The sequence below is a fragment of the Arvicanthis niloticus genome, chromosome X, assembly GCF_011762505.2.
Source record: "Arvicanthis niloticus isolate mArvNil1 chromosome X, mArvNil1.pat.X, whole genome shotgun sequence".
NCBI lineage: Eukaryota > Metazoa > Chordata > Mammalia > Rodentia > Muridae > Arvicanthis > Arvicanthis niloticus.
In genome coordinates, this window is record NC_047679.1 from 17,041,419 (window position 1) to 17,065,507 (window position 24,089).

The 24,089-nt window shown below is 40.3% G+C and overlaps 1 pseudogene; it reads right to left on the reverse strand.

Moving 5' to 3' along the window:
- Nucleotides 1-9,947: 9,947 nt before the first annotated feature.
- LOC117694620 (transcription elongation regulator 1-like) lies at nt 9,948-13,470 on the reverse strand (annotated as a pseudogene).
- Nucleotides 13,471-24,089: the final 10,619 nt, after the last annotated feature.

Consider the following 24,089-nt stretch of genomic DNA (forward strand, 5'->3'; position numbering starts at 1 on the left):
ATAATTCCCTTCTGTGTCTAAATTTTCCAAAGGTTGTTTTGCATAATATAATAGTATGTACAATGAATAAATTGCTGTTACTTCAGAAATTAAAATTCTCATTTCCTCTAATTGAAAAAAGTGTAATGATGTTCATTGATTAACATCTGGCTACTGAGCTACTATGCCACTGTAGCTCTTCATACAATACCACTCCCATAACAGTAAAACCAAAAAGGCAGATGGATCCTACAGCAGAGTTCATGGTCTAAGGGCTGTAAATGATGCACAAGTTCTGATCCACTCTGTTTTCCAATCCTTGCACCTTCTTGTTCACAGTATTAGACCTGAAAGATGTTTTCTTTTATATTCCTATATACTCAGATTCTCAATTCCTATTTGCCCCCATCCAGTTTATTCAACAGCTTTCTTGGACTGTGTTACACTAGAACTTTTGTAATAGTCTTCACCTCTTTGGATAGGCCCTCGGCAAATACTTGTCTTAGTTAACTTCAATCGCCAACCTGACATCATCAGAGAGGAAAGCCTCCATTAAGAAACTTCTTAGATCAGATTTCCCTGTGGACATGTCTGTGGGGAATCATTTTATTAATTGATGCAGGAGGTCTTAAACTTCTGTGGGTAACACCATCCCTAAGCAAGTAGGCCTGGACTGTATAAAAAAGCTGTCAGAGTAAGCCAGCAAACAGCATTCCACCTTCCTCCATGGTTCTTGCCTCAAGATTTCAAATTTGAGTTCCTGCCCTAACTTTACTTGATGATGGATTGCGACTCAGAAGTATAAGCCAAGCAATCTCTTTCCTCTCTAACGTGCTTTTGGTCAGGTTTTATCCTGGCCATAAAAAAGATGAAACTAGAACATCTATTCCCTGACAAATCTCTTCCTGGGAGTAAACTCTCTCAGTACACAGATGATTTATCTACCTGCAGGCTGAGCAAGTTTATTTTAGATCAAAATACTGTTCCAACTGTTCAGGGAAAGTCTGAACCCGTAAAAATTCATAATCAATTAGGAAGGCAATGCCAGATGTTTGACCACAAGGAGCAGAGGGTGCTATCTAGTGTTTATTCAAGTAGCAACTCCACTTAAAATAGGTCTTCTTTAGAGCCCCTAATTGGGCAACAAAAACTGTTGAAGCAAAACATAGTACTCACCTCTAAGGAAGTAAGAGAGTTAATTTTGGATACAAATATGAAATTAATTTCTTATAGGCTGCATGGAGATAATACTTAATTTTGAGAGCTACATTTATTTCTTAAGTGATACTAGAAATGAAAGCAAAGTCATTATCAGATTGAAGGGACTAGGGTTGCCCAAAGTGGCAGATAATGAGTTCTATGAACTCAATAGCTGCCTCTGATGCTCTTTCTGTCTCAGTGGGGAATGCTTCCATGTGCATCCACTAAAACTATCAGATATTTGAGTTCCTTGCTTAGGGATATAGGAGCAAAATCTATTGTTAGTCTTTCCCTGGAATAGTGTCCTTATGCTGGGCAGGCTGTGAAAGGGTGTGTGTAAGGAGGTGGGTGGAGAAGGGCTAAGAAATGGATTTGGAGTATCAAGAAAATGACCACACAATCCAACATTCCTTGGAAAGTCAAAAGTTTTATTTCTGTAGAAGGCCATGCTAAAGCAAGCAAGGCAGCCTACCCAGCAGGAGTCCCAACAGCTTTTTTAAAAAAAAAAACTCCTGCCTTATTCCAAGTGGTCATGGCTCAGCATCATGGTCTTATGTGGTTGGCATAAGAACAGTGCAGCCTAGAGGAGAAATGAAACAAGCATATATTTTAATTTCATAAAGTGCTGAGCCTGGAGGAATTCAAATATTTGCAATTTACAATTTTTAGTGAAGTCTGTTTTATTCAACCCTTTGATAGAAGAAAATATCAGTACAGTTTTGTTTACATTTCCCACACATATTCATAACTTCTAGGGTTGATGCCATTATCCCTTTCCAATTTCCAAACTGTCATTCCATAGATTAAAGAAAGGATAGTTTATTCCTGAACAAATAAAATAAGATAAAATGAGTTGGGTTATTAGAAAAGTAGTTTCTAAAAAGCCAGCTCAATGGTGCCCTCAGGAACCATATAATCAGGAAGGAAAGTACAACACTGATAAGCTCATGACGTAGAGCCCCTGTTTTTGTTACCATCATGTCTATGGCTAGGCTATTTTCCCAAAACTTTCTAGTGTTGGCATCTAGATGATCTGCATCCCTAGCATAATTTACAATTCTTTGTTGGTTTAGCATATATAATTTGTCCAGTCAACACTTTTATTTATGGTAGGCCACCATGACAGCACTGACTCAAATTCTGCTGCTATTTCATTTTTATTCTTAATCTTATTTGAGATTCCTTTAAGCACTCTGATAGAATTTATATAAATGTGAGAGCCAAATGACCGACCCTCCAGGAATCAGAAGCTCCACTTTTTGATGAGACAGTTGAGGTTGACTTTAGGCAATAGTGAAAGGAGTAACCAGTTGGACTAAAGCATGGGTCTCATTCCAATTGTCCAGTAAGATCATGCCTTTGAGGAGATTAACCCTGTTTTCTAGCTTGATCATGGCCAGGGCATATGTCTGGTGGTGTTGCACTGGAATATTTGTAGGTATCTGAGGTCCATCTCAGTGAGGATGGACACCCCAAGCTTTTGGCCTCCCTATAACACAAGTGTAACAGTCGTTTTTATTTAATGTGCTGACAGAATATTTAATCCATTCCAGCCATGCATTCATTTCCCCATACCCAGTTTTTCCATAGTGTGTTTTAAATCTTAAATCTTCAGTTTCTACTATTTGTAACCCCTAGGAATTTCTGGTTTTCTAAGTTTCCATTGGGTAAATAAGACTGGACATGCATCAAAATGAACCGGTTAGCAGAGAGGTTGAGTGGCCTTCATCACTACAGTTCTCATTAACTTTTCTCATAGTAAACAGGCTAAATATATATTTTTAAGTCTTAATTTAAAAGGGTCTCTTTGTGTTACAATTGCATGTTTTCCCTGGGCACTGTTGCCAGCCACCTTCTTTATTTGGGTATAATGTATCTGTTCTAGTTTGCTTTATATTGCTATGATAAACATCATGACCAGAAGTAACTTGCCAAGGAAGGGGTTTAGTTCACTTCCATTTTCACATCAAAGTCTGTCATTGAGGGAATTCAGAGCATGGAGTTAAGCAGGAATTTGGGGGTAGAAAGTGAAGCAGAGACCATGGAGGAATGCTGCTCACTGGTGTGATTCCTTTGCCTTGCTCAGCTAATTTCCTTTTTTATTGGATATTATATATACATTTCAGATTTTATCCCCTTACCCCACCCCCCCACCCAGGAACCTCCTATTCCATCCCCCCTCCTCCTGCTTCTATGAGGATGTGCCCCCACCTACCTCCCCACTCCCACCTCTCTACCCTCAAATTCCACCCCCACCCCCACTCAGTGTCCAGCCTTCATGGGACCAAGGATCTCCTCTCACATCTATGCCTGACAAGGACATCCTCCCCTACATATACAGATAGAGTCATGGGTCCCTCCCTATGTGCTCCCAGGCTGGTGGTTTAGACCCCTGGGAGCTCTGATTGGTTGGTATTGTTGCTCTCCTCATGGGGCCACAAACCCTTTCAGCTCCTTCAGTCTTTTCTCTAACTCCTCCATTGGGAACCCCTTGCTCACATCAATGGTTAGCTGTGAGCATCCTACTCTAAATATGTCAGACTCTGGCAGACCTCTAAGGAGACAGCTATATCAGGATCTTGTCAGCACGCACTTCCTGACATCCACATCAGTCTACCTCTGGTGACTGCACATGGGATGGATACCCAGGTGGAATGGTCTCCAGACGACCCCTCCTTCAGTTTCTGTCCCACACTTTGTCTCCATATTTGATCCCTTGAGTATTTTGTTACTCCTTCTACGTAGAACCGAGGCACTCACACTTGGTCTTTCTTCTTCATGAGCTTCATGTGGTCTGTGAGTTGAATCTTGGCTATTTCAAACTTTTGGGCTAATATCCACTTATCAGTGAGTAAATACTATGTGTGTTCTTTTGTGATTGGGTTACCTCACTCAGGATGATATTTTCTAGTTCAATCCATTTACCTAAGAATTTCTCAAATTCATTATTTTTAATAGCTGAGTAATACTCCATTGTGTAAATGTACCACATTTTTGTATCCATTCCTCTGTTGAAGGACATCTGGGTTGTTTCCAGCTTCTGGCTATTATAAATAAGGCTGCTATGAACATAGTGGAGCATATGTCTTTGTTATGTGTTGGAGCATATTCTGGGTATATGCCCAGGAGTGGTATAGCTGGATCCTCAGGTAATGGTATGTCCAATTTTCTGAGGAACCACCAGACTGATTTCCAGAGTGGTTGTACCTGCTTGCAACCCCACCAACAATGGAGGAGTGTTCCTCTTTCTCCACATCCTCGCCAGTATGTACTATCACCTGAGTTTTTGATCTTAGCCATTCTGACTGGTGTGAGGTGGTATCTCAGTGTTGTCTTGATTTGCATTTCCCTGATGACTAAGGATGTTGAGCATTTTTTAAGGTGCTTCTCGGCCATTCGAGTTTCCTCAGTTGAGAATTCTTTGATTAGCTCTGTACCCCATTTTTAATAGGTTTATTTGGTTGTCTGGAGTCTAATTTCTTGAGTTCTTTGCATATATTGGATATTAGCCCTCTATCAGATTTAGGATTGGTAAAGATCTTATCCCAGTGTATTGGCTGCTGTTTTGTATTATTGACAGTGTCCTTTGCCTTACAGAAGCTTTACAATTTTATGAGGTCCCATTTGTCAATTCTATTTTTTTTTTTTTTTTTTTTTTTTTTGGTTTTTACAAGACAGGGTTTCTCTGTGTAGCCCTGGCTGTCCTGGAACTCACTCTGTAGACCAGGCTGGCCTCGAACTCAAAAATCCACCTGCCTCTGCCTTCGCTGGGATTAAAGGCATGTGCCACCACCACCTGGCATCCATTTGTCAATTCTTGATCTTAAAGCATAAGCCACTGTGTTCTGTTCAGAAATTTTACCCTGTGCTTAGGTATTCGAGGGTCTTCCCCACCTTCTCTTCTATCAGTTTCAGTATATCTGGTTTTATGTGAAGGTCCTTTATCCACTTGGACTTGAGCTTTGTACAAAGAGATAAGAATGAATTTATTTGCATCCTTGTACATGCTGACCTCCAGTTGAACCAGCACCATTTGCTGAAAATATTGTTCTTTTTCCACTGGATGGCTTTAGCTCCTTTGTCAAAGATCAAGTGATCATAGGTGTGTGGGTTCATTTCTGGATCTTCAGTTCTATTCCATTGATCTTCCTGCCTGTCTCTGTACCAATACCATGCAGTATTAATCATTATTCCTCTATAGTACAGTTTGAGGTCAGAGATGGTGATTCCCCCAGAAGTTCTTTTATTGTTGAGAATAGTTCTCTTTATCCAGGTTTTTTCTTATTCCAAATGAATTTGCAAATTGCTCTTTCTATCTCTATGAAGAATTGATTTGGAATTTTAATGGGAATTGCATTGAGTGTGTAGATTGCTTTTGGCAGGATGGCCATTTTTACTAAGTTAATCCTGCCAATCCAGGAGCATGGGAGATCTCTCCATCTTCTGAGATCTTCTTCGATTTCTTTCTTCAGAGACTTGAACTTCTTGTCATACAGATCTTTCTTTTGCTTGGTTAGGTTCACTCCAAGGTATTTTATATTATTTGTGACTATTTTGAAAAGTGACATTTCCCTAATTTCTTTCTCAGCCTGTTTATCCCTTGAGTAGAGGAAGGTTACTGATTTGTTTGAGTTGATTTTATAACCAGCCACTTTCCTTAAGTTGTTTATCAGGTTTAGGAGTTCTCTGGTGGAAGTTTTAGGGTCACTTAAGTATAGTATCATATCATCTGCAAATAGTAAAATTTTGACTTCTTCCTTTTCTATTTGTATCCCTGTGACTTCCTTTTGTTGTCTAATTGCTCTGTCTAGGACTTCCAGTACTATATTGCATAGGTAGGGTGAGAGTGGGCAGCCTTGTCTAGTCCCTGATCTTAGTGGGATTGCTTCAAGTTTCTCTCCATTTATTTTCATGTTGGCTACTGGCTTGCTCTATATTGCTTTTACTTTGTTTAGGTATAGGCCTTGAATTCCTGATCTTTCCAAGACTTTTAACATGAAGAGATGCTGAATATTGTCAAAGGCTTTCTCAGCATCTAGTGAGATGACCATGTGGTTTTTTGAGTTTATTTATGTAGTGGATTACATTGATAGATTTGTGAATATTGAACCATCCATGTATTCCTGGGATAAAGTCTACTTGATCATGATGGATGATTGCTTTGATGTGTTCTTGGATTCGGTTTGTGAGAATTTTATTGAGTATTTTTGCATCAATATTCATAAGAGAGTTTGGTCTGTGCACTCTTTCTTTGTTGTGTCTTTGTGTGTTTTAGGTATGAGCTTAATTGTAGCTTCATACAACGCATTGAGTATTGTTCCTTCTCATTCTATTCTATGAAATAGTTTGAAGAGAATTGGTATTAGGTCTTCCTGGAAGGTCTGATAGAATTCTGCACTAAAACCATCTCACCCTGGACTTTTTTGGTGGGGAGACTTTTAGTGACTGCTTCTATTTCTTTAGGAGTTACGGGAATGTTTAGATGGTTTATCTGCTCCTGATTTAATTTTGATACCTGGTATCTGTCATGAAAATTGTCCATTTCCTCCAGATTTTTTGATTTTGTTGAGTATAGATCTTTGTAGTAGGATCTAACGATTTTTTAATTTCCTCAGTTTCTGTTGTAATGTCTCCCTTTTCAGTTCTGATTTTATTCATTCAAATACTGTCTCTGTGCCTTTTGGTTAGTCTGGCTAAGGGTTTATCTATCTTGTTGATTTTCTCAAAGAACTAGCTCCTGGTTTTGTTGATATATTGTATAGTTCTTTCTGTTTCTACTTTGTTGATTTCAGCCCTGAGTTTGATTATTTTCTGATGTCTACCCCTCTTGGGTATATTTTCTTCTTTTTGTTCTAGTGCTTTCAGGTGTGCTGTCAAGTTGTTAGTGTATGCTCTTTCCAGTTTCTTTTTGTAGTCACTTAGAGCTATGAGTTTTCCTTGTAGTACTGCTTTCATGGAGTCCCACAAGTTTTGATATGATGTGTCCTCATTTTCATTAAATTCTAAAAAGTCTTTAATTTCTTTCTTTATTTCTTCCTTGAACAAGTCATCACTGAGTAGAGCATTGTTAGTTTCCAGGTATATGTGGGCCTTTCATTGATTTTGTCATTATTAATGACCAGCCTTAGTCCATGGTGGTCTTGGATTATTTCAATCTTTTTGTATCTTTTGAGGCCTGTTTTGTGACCAATTATATGGTCTATTTTGGAGAAGGTACTATGAGGTGCTGAGAAAAAGGTATATTCTTTTGTTTTAGGATGAAATGTTCTATAGATATCAGTTAAGAAAATTGGTTCATAACTTCTGTTAGTTTCATTGTATCTCAGTTTAGTTTTTTGTTTCCATGATCTATCCATTGGGGATGTTGAAATCCCCCACTATTATTGTGTGAGGTGCAATGTATGCTTTAAGCTTTAGTAAAGCTTCTTTTATGTACGTGGGTGCCCTTGCATTTGGGGCATATATGTTCAGAATTGAGAGTTCATCTTCGTGCATTTTTCCTTTGATGAATATGAAGTGTCCTTTCTTATCTTTTTTGATTACTTTTGGTTGAAAATCAATTTTATTTTACAGAATGGCTACTCCAGCTTGTTTCTTGGGACCATGTGCTTGGAAGATTGTTTTCCATCCTTTTACTCTGAGGTAGTGTCTGTCTTTGTCACAGAGGTGCGTTTCCTGTATGCAGCAAAATTCTGGGTCCTGTTTATGTATCCAGTCTGATAGTCTACATCTTTTTATTGGAGAATTGAGACCATTGATATTAAGAGATATTAAGGAAAAATGTTGCTTCCTGTTATTTTTGTTATTAGAGGTGGAATTATGGTTGTGTAACTATCTTCTTTGGGGGTTGTTGGAAGACTACTTTCTTGCTTTTTCTTGGTTGTAGTTTCCCTCCTTGTGCTGAAGTTTTCCATTCATTATCCTTTGAAGTACTGGATTTGTGGGAAGATATTGTGTAAATTTGGTTTTGTCATAGAATATCTTGATTTCTCCATCAATAGTGATTGAGAGTTTTGCTGGGTATAGTAGTCTGGGCTGGCATTCGTGATCTCTTAGGGTCTGTACAATATCAGTCCAGGATCTTCTGGCTTTTATAGTGTCTGGTGAGAAGTCTGGTGTAATTCTTATGGGTCTGCCTTTATATGTTACTTTGCCTTTTTCCCTTACTGCTTTTAGTATCTTCTCTTTGTTTTGTAAATTTGATGTTTTGATTATTATGTGATGAGAGGTATTTCTTTTTTGGTCTAGTCTATTTGGGGTTCTGTAGGTTTCTTGTATATTTAAGGACATCTCTTTCTTTAGGTTAGGGAAGTTTTCCTCTATAATTTTGTTGAAGATATTTACTGGCCCTTTAAGTTGGGAGTCTTCACCCTCATCTATACCTATTATCCTTAGGTTTGGTCGTCTCATTGTGTCCTGGATTTCCTGGATGTTTTTCATTTTGTACTTTCTTTGACCATTGTGTCTATGTTTTCCATGGTATCTTCTATGCATGAGATTCTCTCTTCGATCTCTTGTATTCTGTTGGTGATGCTTGCGTCTATGACTCCTGATCTTTTTCCTAGGTTTTCTATTTCCAGGGTAGTCTCCCTTTGATATTTCTTAACTGTTTCTACTTCCATTTTTAGATCCTGGATGGTTTTGTGTAATTCCTTCACCTGTTTGGTTGTGTTTTCTTGCATTTCTTTAAGGGCTGCTACCTGTTTACCTGTGTTCTCCTCAAATTCTTTGAGAGTGTTTTTTATGTCCTTTTTAAAGTCCTCTTATCATCATCATTAGAAGTGATTTTAAATCTGAATCTTGCTTTCCTGGTGATATGGGGAATTCAGGACTTTCTTGTGTGGGAGAACTAGGTTCTAATGATTCCCTGTACCCTGGGTTGCTGATGCTTATGTTCTTGCACTTGCCTTTCGCCATTTGGATCTCCTTAGTGCTACCTATCCTGTCTCTGACTGGAGCCTGTCTTTCCTATTATTCTGGTTGTATCAGAACTGTGTGAGGTGGGTGTTACTACTGGGGTTAGAGTTGGGACCCAAGATCTGCTCAGTGCTCAGGCGCAGACAGGAAGGAATCAGTGCTCCGGGCCAGGAGTGACTTTCTGGGTCCTAGTGGGTCCCAGTTACTCCTTGTTTTAGGCAGGTGTTGCTGTCTCCTTACCTAAGATACTGTCCGGGTTAGAGCTCCTGGAAGGCCCACTTCCTCTGGGTTCTGTGAGATTAGGGACAGAGCTGCCACCCGGCATCTGCTCAGTGCTCGGGCCCAGACTGGAAGGGTACACTGTTCTTTAGAGATAAAGGTAAAGGTATTGTTCCTTATAATAGTCATAGTCTCTGGAAGAATTCAATTCAGTGTTTTCTTTTTTTACCCGATTAAAAAACAAAATAAAAAACAAACTCCAACTTCAGTTTTCCTGGAGTCTGTGGTATGCCCAAGCTTCTACCACAGATTCTCCTGTCTTGCTGTGTAAACACTGCTAGTGAGAACATCACCAGGCTTCCACACCTTACAAAAGGATGACTTTTAGTTTCAAGATTTTAAATTTACTAGAGACAGCCTATATTTGAGTGCATATGTCAGTCTTGCCACACAAAGAAAAGCATTAGATATTTTCAAAGTATTCTGTTCAGAGACTGCCTACAATTGCTTCTCCTTCTGTTCGTCAGGTGGTTTGCCAATAGGTTGACTAATGCACATATATGTAAAAACCTGAAACTTTACTCATGCAAGCATTTTCAATTAACAGCAAGCCCGTGGAAGGGTATTTAGGATTATTTTGTTGATTGTCTAGCGGGCTCTAATGCTGTAGGAGGTGGAGATAGACCTCGGCGATCCAGGTCATCAACATATGCCACGATTAGTTTCCTCCTCTCCTCTGGTACACACTCCAGTACTAGATACCTTATGTCATTCTGCAATATTTTTCTACATTTTTCAGGTGCTGATCAGATTCTTGGATTAGCTTTTTGGATCTGTATGTGATAAATAAATTTGGTCTCTTTCAAAAGTGTCCTGAAGTCAGCTTTGGCAGTGATGTATTTGTCTCCGATGTATTCTTCAAACTCCTTTTGTTTTTTTCCTGTCACTGGAGGAGAACTTAATGCACTGCGGATATTCCTTAATTATTCTTTTCACTTCTTTCCATGTGGATGTTAAGGTAATTGGAGAAGTTTCATCTAGAAGCTGCCTAAAGTGTTCCCTTTTCTTTTTGGTAAGTGCTTCAATATGTTCATTAAAGAGTTTCTCTTTCTCCTCTCTTTCCAATAAGGACCCAGATTCCCAGCAGTGGTCTTTCCGGAGGGTCCTCTTAGTATCAGACCAGGACACATCGGAAGAATGTACCAGTCAGATAGAAGAGCTTTGATATTCTGGATAGCTTCTTCTTGTTTGTGCTTTGCTCTCTCTCCATCAGTTTCTTTAGTTTGCTCAGAACATGCCTTTTGAACTTCTCTTTCACCTTCTTGAAGGCTTGCCTCAATGCGGGCATGCCTTTCCATCTCTTTTTCTTTTTCTGGGTCTAAATTCTTAGCTACTCTATGTACTTTTTGAAAAGGTCTTCTCTCATTGATGAACTATCCACAGCTTTATATCGTGGGTCACTTTCTACTTTGTCTTTTACTTTGCTCCATAGAGACTGACTATCCAAGTGATGATTAGATAACAGTTCAAAGAAATCTGATTTAATCTTCTCACCTCTCGTCTTTGAACTTTTTCTTTCTTCCTTGCAGCTGCCACAAATTCATTAAACAATGCTTCTCTATCTTTCATCTTTTCGATTGCTTTGAATCTTGAATCTTTAGCATGTTTGGCAGCAAATTCACTAAAAGTAGCTCTTGGATTAAACTTTGCTTCTTCCATCATTTTTTTTTTGAAATCTTCCTTGTCTTGCATTATTTTTGTTTTTCTTTTCCCTGCATTCTTCCTCTGCTCCAGTCTCTACTGATTAAACACCTTTTTTCTTTCTTTAGAATTGAGAAGCAAGTACTGAGTGTCAAATACTTCTCCCATGTTGAAAAGACAAACACCCCTCTCTCTAGCAGCATGTTCTTGAACTGCTACAGTTGAGCCTCCAGAGGGACAGTGGCCTTGGGCAGCTTTAATTTTAGCTTCCATGGCAGCTTCTTTCTCTGAATCAGTGTCTTTATTATCATCTCTCTTCTGCTTTTTTGCTTTAATAGGCTCATCTTCATTCATTTTTTTTTTCCATTAATTCTTTTTCTTCTTTAATTGTACTCATCGAGAACTGCCACTTTTGGATGGACAGCATTGTCAGAGCCAGGTGCCTTAGCTTCTTCATGTCTTCCAATCCTTTTTTATGAGGGGGCTCTTGAATAATTTTGTCAACATCTGCCCTTCCAATCAAATCATCAGGCTGGTCCCACATAGAAAGGCTGAGTGGTAGGATTGTAAAAGAAGACCCTCTCATCACCAGTCCAAACAACACACCATGGAGTACCAGGTATAGTAGTAGCTACTGGCTTTGCCTTCTGGGCAGCCTTTTCTTCTTCTTTAGTCATCTCTTCTTCTTTGGGCTCCTTCCTCCTTTATCTTTTTTATAGATTTTTCCTTAGGAGCTTCCTTCTCTGTCTCCATTGGCAATGGCTCTTCAGATGCCTCTTTAATCTTCTCATCTAATTTTTCTTTTTCCTTCAGTTCTTGGGGCTTCTCCCATGTTGATTCTAGTGTTCTACTATAATAGTACGTCTTCCCATCTGCTGTGTTATATTCAGTCTACTCAGAAACTGCTGTTGCCCCAGCTAAGGTAGTAGGTGAAACTGCAATAGCAACCTGGGGATGTATCATGGGTAATATGGGAGGAGCCATTCTTGGTAATACACCTGGAAGTGGGATGGTGCATGCCAGGAAGAGGCACACAGACTGGAGGCACCATTACTAGTGGGAAAACAGGTATTGCTGCTGCCAGCTGAGGTACTGAGTGAGGAACAGCGGGAGGTAACATCTGTGGGTGCGTCAGGGGTACAGTTTGCACAGGTGTGGCTGGCTGTAGGAACAGGAGCTGAAACACTAACTGTAGGTGTGGCAACTGACACAGCAGAACTTGGGGTCTGGTCTTGTGTTGTGGGTGTTGATACTGTCTGTGCAACTGAAGTAGCAGTTGTGGTAGCTGTGGTGGAGGATGGGGTAGAAGTTGGTGTTGACATGGACACTGCAGGTGCTGGGCTACTGGTGGTAGGGGTGGGAGCGCCTACTGCTTATGCTTGGACTTGGGCCTGGGCCTGGGCCTGGGTCTGGGCCTGAGCCTAAGCCTGGGCTTGTGCCTGAGCCTGGGCCTGAACCAGTGTTTGGGCTGCAAGCATAGGCATTAGTTCTGATTACTGAATAACCTTAACTCCATCTGGCTTGGTTGATGCAGATTCACGAGTCTGAGCATTATAATAATAAACTTTCCCATCTGGAGTTTTATTTTCTACCCATAACTTCTCAGTGGAAGGCAGTACTGGAGCATTAGGAGCAGTCCCCAGAGGCATTCCTGGTGGGAACATCATACCTGGAGGAGGAGGTATACTCCCATGGGTGGAGGCATGAAAGGTGGTGTCTCCAGGTGTGGTGGGCCCAAGGGTGGAGGTATTTCTCCTGGGGGAGGTATTGGTGGCATATTAGGATCAAAAGGAGGGGCCTGGTGTCGGGCCTAACAGGAGGTCTAATCTCCATTCCACCTTCACCCTTCAGTCATGTACACAGGTGTAGGGTGTGAACAGGACCTAGAGAGATTTACATACGAATGAGGTACCTGAAGGCCAGAGGTGGAGCCGATTAAACATTCCTCCCTAGCCCCTCCCCCCTCCTCCCCTCCCTATTCAACTCAGGTCCACCCTGGGTTTTACCGGGTATGCATCCAGATCCATCCACCATCTGCCATGTCAATAAACCGGTTTTGGAAACCCAAGGACTTCCTCATGTGTTGGGGCCACACCACCATGAGGAACTGTGAGGAGCCAGGGAGAGGCTTTTAGTTAATGAGCAGCCGGGCCCAACTTCCAGCTGGAGGAACCCAGAGTGTTCCCAGCCGACTACCCACAGCATGGCGGGAGGAACCCTGGGATCCCCAGTCATATTTTTTCCCACAGCCTGGGTGTTGGAGGAGGGCCTCTCATTCGTGCTGAAAGGAGGCGGTGGTCTCATGAGAGGTGGCGGGCCTCACATCACAGCATTTGGTGGGGGAGCTGGGCCTTAGAACCTCAAGACCTGCTGCTGAGCCATCTTCAGCTCCCCCGGGGTTGAATCACTTGCCTTCCCATTCCTGCCATGCTCTGCCATTACAGACAGCCATGTTCATCCACTCCATATAGCATTTCTTAATGATGCAGCATATGTCCTTTCAAGGGGCTATAGGGATTCTAAGCAAAGCTATAAGCAAAAGCCTAGTACAGGCAATTTAATCAACTAGTAAGTAGTTCTTTAAGGGTCTGATTCATTCTTTCCACTTTACCTGGGGAGGTATCAAGATGTATGATAGTTCTTATTAGTAGATAATATCTTCATGAGGTCTTTTAGAATAATGGCTTCATTTATCTGAGTCTATATATTCTATTAACCCAAATCTTGGGAAAGCTTCTACCCAATTGGTAAGGGGTTGTGCTGGTTTAAATAAGAAATGTTCCCCACAGGCTTCAGTATTTGAATACTTGGTTCCCAGCTGGTGTCACTGTTGGGGAAGTTTAGGAGGTGTGGACTTGTTGGAAATAATGTGTCACTTGAGGTGGGCATTAAGAGCATAAAGCCTTACCCTACTTCCAGTTCACTCTCTCTATGTTCACATTTGAAGATGTGACCTCTCAGCTTCCTGTTTCTATTACTATGCCTGTAGCTTGCTGCTATATTTCCCTGCCATAATGGACTCATTCTCTTAGAAGCATAAGCAAAAATAAATTCCTTTTTATATAAGTTGCTTTGGGTATGTTATCACACTAATAGAAAAATAATGTGGTCCACAGAAACCAATAAATGTTACAACTGATCTATCTTGGGCATTTCTGTGAAGTCTATCCCTATCTTGGGCATTTCTGTGAAGTCTCCCTGGATAATCTGGTATCATAGGCATTTCTGCCTATGAGGCCTCCCATCTGGAGTTTTTGTTTGTTTTGTGTTTCATCATCCTTCTGTTCATCATTTGGCACATCTCCCACATACCTACCTGTACAGTCCGCATACAATTTTAAGTTTTGTTCTGTATCTTACATAGCCTGAGGTCCCTAATGACCTCCACTTATTATAAGATATATACTGGCTAGAGTCTAATATCTGAATTTTTGTGGCCTCTATCATCAAGAGTCAAGTGACTAATCAGAAAGGTTCTGTTTTAGTTAAGGTTTCCATTGATGTAAACAGACACCATGACCTAGGCAACTCTTATAAAAGACAACATTTAATCAGGGCTGGCTTACAGGTTTGGAGGTTCAGTTCATTATCATCATGGCAGGAAATATGGCAGCATGCAGGTAGACATGGTGCTGGAAGAGTAGGTGAGAGTTCTACATCTTAATCTGTAGGCAGCAGGAAGAGACAGTGAGCTGTTTTGTGGAAGCTTGGAAGATAATGTTGAGAGCAGTGCAGAAGATAGAGGCCTGCCTTGTGAAGTTTCAGAGGGAAGTTTAAAGACTATCAGGGCCAGTTGTTACTGTAAATTGAGATTCTGTCATTCTGATCAGCTGGGGATCAAGAGGCTGGCATCACTGAAGTGAAACCATTGCATTACTGGGACAATTGATGCTAGTCAGCTGAAGCTAAGACATTATCAGTGATTGAGGGGAGAGCAACATCAAGGTGAAACCTGAGAAGTGTTTACTCAGGGTCAGCACACACATACACTGTGTTTCAGAAGTGGCCAGGTTGTACCTTGTGCTGGCAGCTGAGGTTGGTAGTCTAAAAATCATTCAGGTGGTAGTAGTTTTGAAAGCATGAAGGAGTCATGGAGGACATCTGAGGCTAGGCACTGTGAGAGACCTGGACAGACTATTGGTGAAGGTACAGCCTCAGTGGCAGTTAAGGCTCAGGACTAAAGGGGTCATACAAAGAAGTTGAGGCTTGGCACCATGAATAGAGCCTATGAGAAACTATTGGTAAAAGTGTAACCCAGTTGCAGCAGAAGACCCCAGCATTTTGGAAATGACAGTATCATGAAATGACAACCAAGAACAGCAGAAGCAGTGTAGTGAAGCCAGCTGGAGCCTGTAAGTCAAACTGTGTGTACGGTAGAAGGCAGAGCTGGAGAAGTGACTAAAGCTCCTTAGAGAAGCCCAGAAGTTCATGAGCAAATCCAGATGTTGGACATTGAGTTATTAATACTGTTAGAGTTTGATTTTGCTTGATTCAGATGGTGACTGTGCCCTAGTTTTACCTTCTTGAGTAAGGTATTTACTTTAATTTTTATTTTTACAGGATCCTACAGCTGAAAACTTTGAACTTGTAAGAAGAGATTTTTGACTTTTTGAGAGGTTGGAATTTTTAGAGAGACTAAAATTTTAATGTGTTTGAATTTGTTAAGACTGGGAGGTTTAAAGCTATTTATGTTTGTCATGTGAGATCTTGGGGATGAACAAGAAAACAAAGGTTGTGGCTTTATAGTGATGTGTTTGTGTGTCAGGTTGACAAAGGGTGACTTGTATTGTCTAGTCTTGTGTCAACTTGACACATAAATTAGAGTTATCTCAAAGGAGGGAATCTCATTTGAGAACATGCCTCCATGAGATCCAGTTTTAAGTCATTTTCATAATTAGTGATTAGTGAGGAATGGCCCAGCCTAATGTGGCAATCCCTGGGCTGGTGATCCTGGGTTCTGTAAAAAAGCAGGCTGAGCAAGCCATGGAGAGCAAGTTAGTAAGCAGCACCCCTCCATAGCCTCTGCAAAAGCTCCTGCCTCCAGATTCCTACCCTGTTTGAATTTCTGTCCTGACTTCCTTCAATGATGAACAACAACACGTAGCAAATAAACTGTTTCCTCTTCAACTTGCTTTTTGCTCATAGTGTTTCTTCACAGCAATAGAAAGTCTAACTAAGACACACCATTAAGTACATACAGATTATATCCTGACCATTACTTCTTTTCAGTACTTTGAAGACATCCTTGTACTGTTTAGTCTGCTCATTTGTTTCTTTTTGGTATTCTTTCTCAGATGTAGGATCTGCTGGTCTAATTATAGATCCTTAATAATTTATTTTTATCTTTCTCTTTGTTCCTCAAAGAACATTTCTAGGGTGTCAAAAGACACACAATCTTCTTTTCAGGTTTGTTGGGAGCCGACTTTTAGCAGAAAGCGGCTAGAAAGCAGCTATCCACATGTTAGCCACGCCTCCAAGGCTTACGTTATATCCACATGCCTGCAAGGGGCATGGCAAACGTGTATAAATACCCCAGATTTCCCTTCAATAAAAGAGACTTGATCAGAACCTCTGTCTTGTCTCCATTCCTTGCATCTTTTCTCCTTATCCCCACTCTCTCTCTCTCTCTCTCTAGACCCTGACCCGAAGACTGGAGCGGCAGTTTGAAGCCAGGCAGTGGTGGTGTATGCCTTTAATCCCAGCCTTTGAAAGGCCAAGACAGGCAAAGTGGAGCAGGCCGCAACATAGTAACTATTCAGGCATTGTTAAGTCTTTTGTCTCAAGCCAGATAGAGCAGAGCCGGTTGCAACACAGGTTCTTAGTATAGTTGACAAAAAATTAAAAATGGACTCAGAACAAAGCTGGCATGAAATTTATCAGAGACAAACTATCAGGGCAGGCAAGCTAGAGACTTTAGTAACTGATAGAAAGAGAGTTAAAAACTACACATTAGAGCATTAAGAAAACAATTCATCTTGGAAGATCAGGCAGAAACCTTTTTTCTTGAAATTTTTACTGAAATGACACTTTGTCTTTCACTATATCCTCTATTTTTCTTTAGTTTTTAAAAAGATATTTTGATATCTCTAGATATTTCTATCACTTTACCTGGCTTATCATATATGAGCATTTTTACAAATGAACAGAAGAAAGGAGACAGAATAGAAGTTGTTACAGCAACAATGGTATTTGAACATGGTAAATACTCATGTAAATAAAGAAACTTAATTATAGGTAAATAAAGCAAGAATCAAATATCAAAACCACCTCCAAGGCTCAGACTCAAATAAAACTCTCTACTGAGAGAAATACTACACTCCAATTTCTATATCTCTCCACTTAGAAACTCAGTATCTTGAGTTAATGGCCCAATGAAATTATGGTATTCTCTCTCCCTCTCCCTCTCCCTCTCCCCACTCTCCTCCCTCTCCTCCCTCTCCCTGTCTACCCTCTCCCTTTCCTTCTCCCCCTCTCCCTCTCACTCTCCCTCTTGTTCTTTTCCTTTTCTCTTTTCATTTTCTTGAGACAGGGACTTGCTATGTTGGCTGATCTCAAATTTATGATCTTTTTGCTTTTGTCACACAAGTGGTTGGATTACAGGTATGTGCTACCATATATCTTCATGTATTCTTTCTATTATAATGGATTCTTTAAGTTTTACATACAGAAAGTTCATTAATTGTTAATAATAAACATTACATATTATGGGAAAAGGCAGCTTGGTCCCTGGTTGAGCTCTGGCTTGAATTCCCGGAGATCTTGAAGGGATGGTAGGCATTTTCCCTGTTCCTTAGCACCAGGCCTCTGTGATCTACAGGCCCCCACCCCCATAGATTTGTGGCTATCAGTCACATAAGGGCAATGGTAAGGCCCATGGTTTTAAGGCATTTATTGTCATGGTGGAAAGTGGATGAGTTAAACCACACCCCACTTCTCAGGGCAGGCCTGAAGTTAAATAACTTTTGCAGCGAGGAATGTCTGGAAAGAAGAGCTTATTGGCTAAACCCTCCAGGCATTTAGGTACCTCATTAAAATGGAGATCTATCTTGAGCCTACCTGGTCACATCCTTTAGATGTGGAGGGGCTTGGGGCACTGCCCTTATGTGACTCATGGGCACAAATCTATGGGAGGTGGGGGCTATGTTTAGTGACAGGGGCCTGGTGCCCAGGAGCAGGCAAAGCTCTTACTGTCCCTTCAAGGTCTCCAGGGTTTCAAACCTTAGCTCAACCAGAGACCAAACTGCCTTTCCCACAACATATAACTTATCTAACTTTAAATACGTAAAGAATATGTTTGGATTTTATCACTTACCTATAGTCATAGAATATTCTCCCATATAGCCACAGAATAGTGGCATAAAATCATCAAATGCTGTAGAAACAAAAAAACAATTTTAATTATTCTAAGCTCATATGGCATTTTCCATTTGGTCACAAGATGGCACGAGAAACCCAACAAATGCAGCAGAAACAGTTATTCAGTGTTTATATAGTATTCTTGCAATTCTCCATGTGATTGGATCAGAAAGCCAGCACATATAGTACAATCAAAATATTTCAATGCTTAATTTCCATAATGCATTCTTCCATCAGTACACAAGAAGACAGAATACGCACACCCAGTACAAAAAAGCAACAAATTATTTTAAATATCTATATCCATGAAGAATTGCTCCATCAGTAAGAAAACAACTATGTCAAGCCCAGTGTGGTGGAGCATGCCTTTAATCCTAGCATTCTGGAAGGAGAGGCAGGCAGAGCTCTGTGAGTTCGAGGCCAGCCTGGTCTACAAAGCAAGTTCCAGGACATCTAGGGCTACATAGACAAACCCTGTCTCAGAAAACCAAGAGAGAGAGAGGAGGCAGGGAGGGAGGAAGAGAGAGGGAGAGGGAGAAAAAGGGAGAGAGAGAGGGAGAGAACAGAAAGACTGAAAGGAAAAATACCTATGTCAAACAGGCTTGCACACAAAGCCCAAATATTGAACAACCACTTTCTTCTCAGCAGCACATGGAAATTTCTTCAAAATAAGCCATGAATTAGGATACAAGTCTCAACAAATTTAGGAAAATTGAAATATCCTGCATTCTACCAGGGCACAATGGAATAAAAGGTGATATCAGCAAGAATAGAGACTACATAAACTTATGGAAACCAGAACAACACACTATAGAATGGAAATTGAGTCAAGAGAGAAATCAAGAAAGAAAATTTAAAACTCCTAGAATTTAATAAAAATGAAATGAAAACATAACTTATCTAAATCTATGGGCACAATAAAAGCAGTCATAAGAGGAAAGATTTTATCACTATATTCCTTTGTAAGAAAATCTGAGAAATCTCAGGGCTAAAATTAAATAGAAAAAAGTATAAAGAATCAATAAAACACACATGTGATTCTTTGAAAAGATTAACGAGACTGACAAACTTTTAGTCAAACTAACTAAAAGAGAGGATTTATAAAAATTAGACAGAAAAAGGGAGTCATTGCAACAACTACTCAGAAAATTCAGAGAATCATAAAGACATATTTTAAAAGTCTATGCTCCAGTCCCTTGCATTCTGGAGACAGAGGCAGAGGCAGAGGCAGAGGCAGAAGCAGAGAGGCAGAGAGAGAGAGAGTCAGAGTCAGAGTCAGAGTCAGGGTCAGTCAGAGTCAGAGGAGTCAGAGTCAGGGGCAGAGGGGCAGAGGGGCAGAGGGGCAGAGGTGGGTAGAGGGGGGCAGAGGGGGCAGAGGGGGAGGGGCAGAGAGAGAGGGGGGCAGAGAGAGAGGGAGGGGCAGAGAGGGAGGGAGAGGGGCAGAGAGGGAGGGAGAGGGGCAGAGAGGGAGGGAGAGGGGCAGAGAGGGAGGGAGAGGGGCAGAGAGGGAGGGAGAGGGGCAGAGAGGGAGAGAGAGGACAGAGAGGGGCAGAGAGGGGCAGAGAGGGGCAGAGAGGGGCAGAGAGGGGCAGAGAGGGGCAGAGAGGCAGAGAGAGAGAGAGGCGCAGAGGCAGAGAGGGGCAGGGGCAGGGGCAGGGTGCAGAGAGGCAGAGAGGAGGCAGAGAGAGAGGAGGCAGAGAGAGAAGAGGCAGAGAGGCAGAGAGGCAGAGAGGCAGAGAGGCAGAGAGGCAGAGAGAGAGGCAGAGAGAGAGGCAGAGAGGCAGAGGCAGAGAGGCAGAGAGGCAGAGAGGAAGAGGCAGAGAGGAAGAGGCAGAGGAGGCAGAGGCAGAGGCAGGCGGATCTTTGTGAGTTTGAGACCAGCCTGATCTATGTTGTGAGTTCCAGAACAGCCAGACCCTGTTTCAACAAAACAAAAAATAAGTAAATAAAGTAATTCTACTGACTGGAAAATTGAAAGAAAATGGATAAAATTCTGGATGTATATAACCTAACAAAGTTAAATGAAGATGAAATTTTAAACAGATCCTTAACATCCAGTAAGATAGAAATAGTTAAAAAATAAAAAATTCCCAGCTGACAAAAAGCCCAGGTCCAGATAGATTCAGAGCAGAAATTTATCAGACCTTCTAAGAAGAACTAACACTAAGAACCCTAAAGTATTTTACAAAACAGAAAAAGAATGAATAATTCCAAATTCCTTTCACAAAGCCAGGATTACTCTGATAGTAAAACCAGGAAAAGATAAAAAAAAATGTAGGCCAATATGTTTAATGAACTTGAACACAAAAATTCAGAATAAAATACTTACAAATTAATTTAAGAACATATTAAAAAGATTATCAACCATAATCAAGGCATCAAAGCAGCTTTACCCCAGAGATACAGAGATAATTCAGCATACATAAATCAATAAATGGAATGTGCACATAAATACCAAAGACAAAAATCACATGATATTTCATTGGCTATATGAAAGGCCCTTTACAAACTCAAATATTGATCCATAATAAAAGTCCAAGAGAGAATAGAGATAAAGAGGACATCATTCAACCTAATGAAGGAAGCAATTTTTGAAGCAAGCACATAGCCAGCATCATCCTAAATGGAGAAAGCATTGCCACCAAAATCAGGAAACTTAGGATGTCCATTCTGCCCATAGCTGTTCAATATAGTACTTAAAGTCTTAGCTAAAGCATTAGCACAACTGGAGATCAAGGGGATACAAATAGGAATGAAATAATAAAAATTAATCAGGGTATCTTTATTTTTAGATGATATCATTCCATACATTAAAGATTCCACCAGAAAACTCAAGGTAGGAAAATCAGAAGCCTTGCTGTGTACAAATGATAAACACATCAAGAAGGAAGATTTTTAAAATCCCATTCATAATAGCCTCAAAACATAAATAAAATATCTTAGAAGAAATCTAACCAAGCATGCAAAAGACTTGTACAGTGAAGACTTTAAAACCCAGAAGAAAAGAAATTGAAGAAGATGCAGAAAATGGAACTATGCTCATGAGTTGGTAGGATTAATACTGTAAATACGGTGATCCTACCAAGAGCAATTTACAAAATCAATGCCAGCACAATTCTTCAACGAAATTGAAAAAGAGTATCTTTAAATTTTGTAGGAAAATACTAAAGACAGTGAAAACAATCCTGTTGAATATCAACGAAAAAACACCACAAAAACTGCTGGAGGTATCACCTTCCAGATTTCAAGTTAGGCTACAGGGCTATAATGATTTAAAAAAATAACATGACACTGGAAGAAAACAAAATCCTTGAACAATGGAGCAGAATTTAGGGCTGAAATATAAACCCACCTGCAAACACCAGATTTCCCACAAAGAATCCAACAAGAGTGCACATTGGAGAAAGGAGGACTCTTTAACAAATAGTTGTGGTCAAACTGTGTAACTACATATAGAAGAATTAAAGTAGATCATTATCTCTCATCCTATATAAAACTCTACTCCAAATGGATCAAGGACCTCAACATAAGACCTGATACCCTGAATTTGGTAGAGAAAATAAGAAAATAACTGAATCAATTGGTACAGGAAAGGACTTTCTGAATAGGACCCAAATAGCTCAGGCATTGAAGCCAACAATAAGTAAATAGACTTTACAAAATTAAAATATTTCCATATATCAAAAATACCATCACTGGAATGAAGAGGCAGGCTACAGAATAAGAAAAAATCTATACTAGCTATTTTATCTGACAGTGGATTAGTATCTAGACTATATGAAGAACTCACAAAATTAACTCAATCAAAAGAAATAAAAATTCTTAGCCACAGGGAAATTCAAATTAAAATGACTCTGAGATATCATATCACACCACTTTTTTAAAAAAGGCATTCTGCTATGGATGCGGGGCTAGGGGAACACTTATTCACTGCTGGTGGTGATGCTAATTGGTACCTCACTATGGAAATCAGTGTGGAGGTTCTTTAAAAGACTAAAAGTAGATCTGCCTAATGATCCAGCTATATTATTCTTGAATATTTACCCAAAGGGCTCCATATCCTACTCTAGAGACATCTGTTCAACCATGTTCATTGCTACCCTATTTAAAATATCCAGGAAATGGAATTGACCAATTGGTGAATGAATAATAAAAATGTTCACTTTAAATCTTCAGATACATGTGTTTTATTTGGAATACCCATAGAGGTCAGGAAATTACCAGGAGGCTATGGAGGATGGAATTTAAGGGAATATATAGAACACATTGGTATAAATGATTAAAAGGGAATAATGGACCAGAAAGGGTTAAATTGGGTTGGACCTGGGAAAGTTCTACTGAAACCTATTACTGTAGAGTTTCCTAACCCCCCACACACACACACACATACACATGCACACGCACACACACAGTTAAAATGGAATTATCCTGTAACAGGGCAACACTGTCCCTACTAGATACCAGATGCTAACAAATAAAAAGCCAGTGCAAAAAATGAGTTACTTACTTTGGAATTGTTATCTGGTTAAAACCCATAGATCCCCAAATAAGACTTTTACAATTGCAGAAAGGAATGTAAAATAACAGAAAGGATGTCTGAAAAGTTAAAAGGAATCATACTGTTAACTATCTGCCTTTTAAAAAAAACCTATAATACACCCAAGTCTGTGTATAATGCTTCCTCCAAGAGCCAAAGACCATATAACAAAAACCCCCAACTGCAGACATGATAATCCCTCTTTTGAATTGGTAGTCAGAATTGTTTGAGAGACTCCAAAACCTTAAAGGCTATTGCTACTGCTCTTCGTTGCTCCCCTGACGGGGAAGATGAGTCCTTACTGGTGAAGACATCATGCACCTCACACATAGGACCCAGAGGACCTTGAGCTAGAACGGACCTAAAATGCTCCTCCTTGAGGCCTAGCTTTAATGGTATGAGAAGGTACTATGCAAGTTTCTAAAAAAGAGAAGAAAGCAACAGTTTACTCAGCTATGACACCTGTAAACGACAGTGGGCAGCCTGATGTGGTAACTCTAAGGGTTCAGTAGTGGCATGCATACCTTAGTGGTGACCAACAGCTCTTTAATTGGACTTAAGAGCTTAATTGGACCACTCAACAGGAAGAAATCATGTCTGGTGCTAGAATCCTAGATAACTACCCAGGGTTAGTGAAGTTATGGATCTTGGAGGAGAACCTACAATCACCACTTTGCTTAACTAGAAAAATTCCTAACTATATTCTAAATATTTGTCTTCATACCCACAGTTAAATATAATCCTCATGGCCTCATCAAGGAAACTGTTCTTTGCAACAGACAGAGACTGTCTATTCCCATAGACTTACATATTTGAATGCTTAGTCTCCAGTTGGTAAGCTGTTTGGAAGGATTAGGAGGTTTGGCCTTGTTGGAGGAAGAGTGTCCTTGGTGTTGGGTTTGAGATTTCACAATAGATCACAATAGATCCAGTGTGACTCTCTGTGTCTGCTGCCTGTGGATCGAGATGGCACCCACCTACCTCTTCAACACTGTCCCTATCTGTTCCCTGCAAAGATGATAATGGACCAACCCTCTGAAGCTGTAAGCAAGACCCCAATTATTATTATTATTATTTTTTTTTTGGTTTTTCGAGACAGGCAAGACCCCAATTAAATGCTTTCTTGTATTAGAGTTGTGTTAGTCATGCTGTCTCTTCACAGCAATAGAACAACAACTAA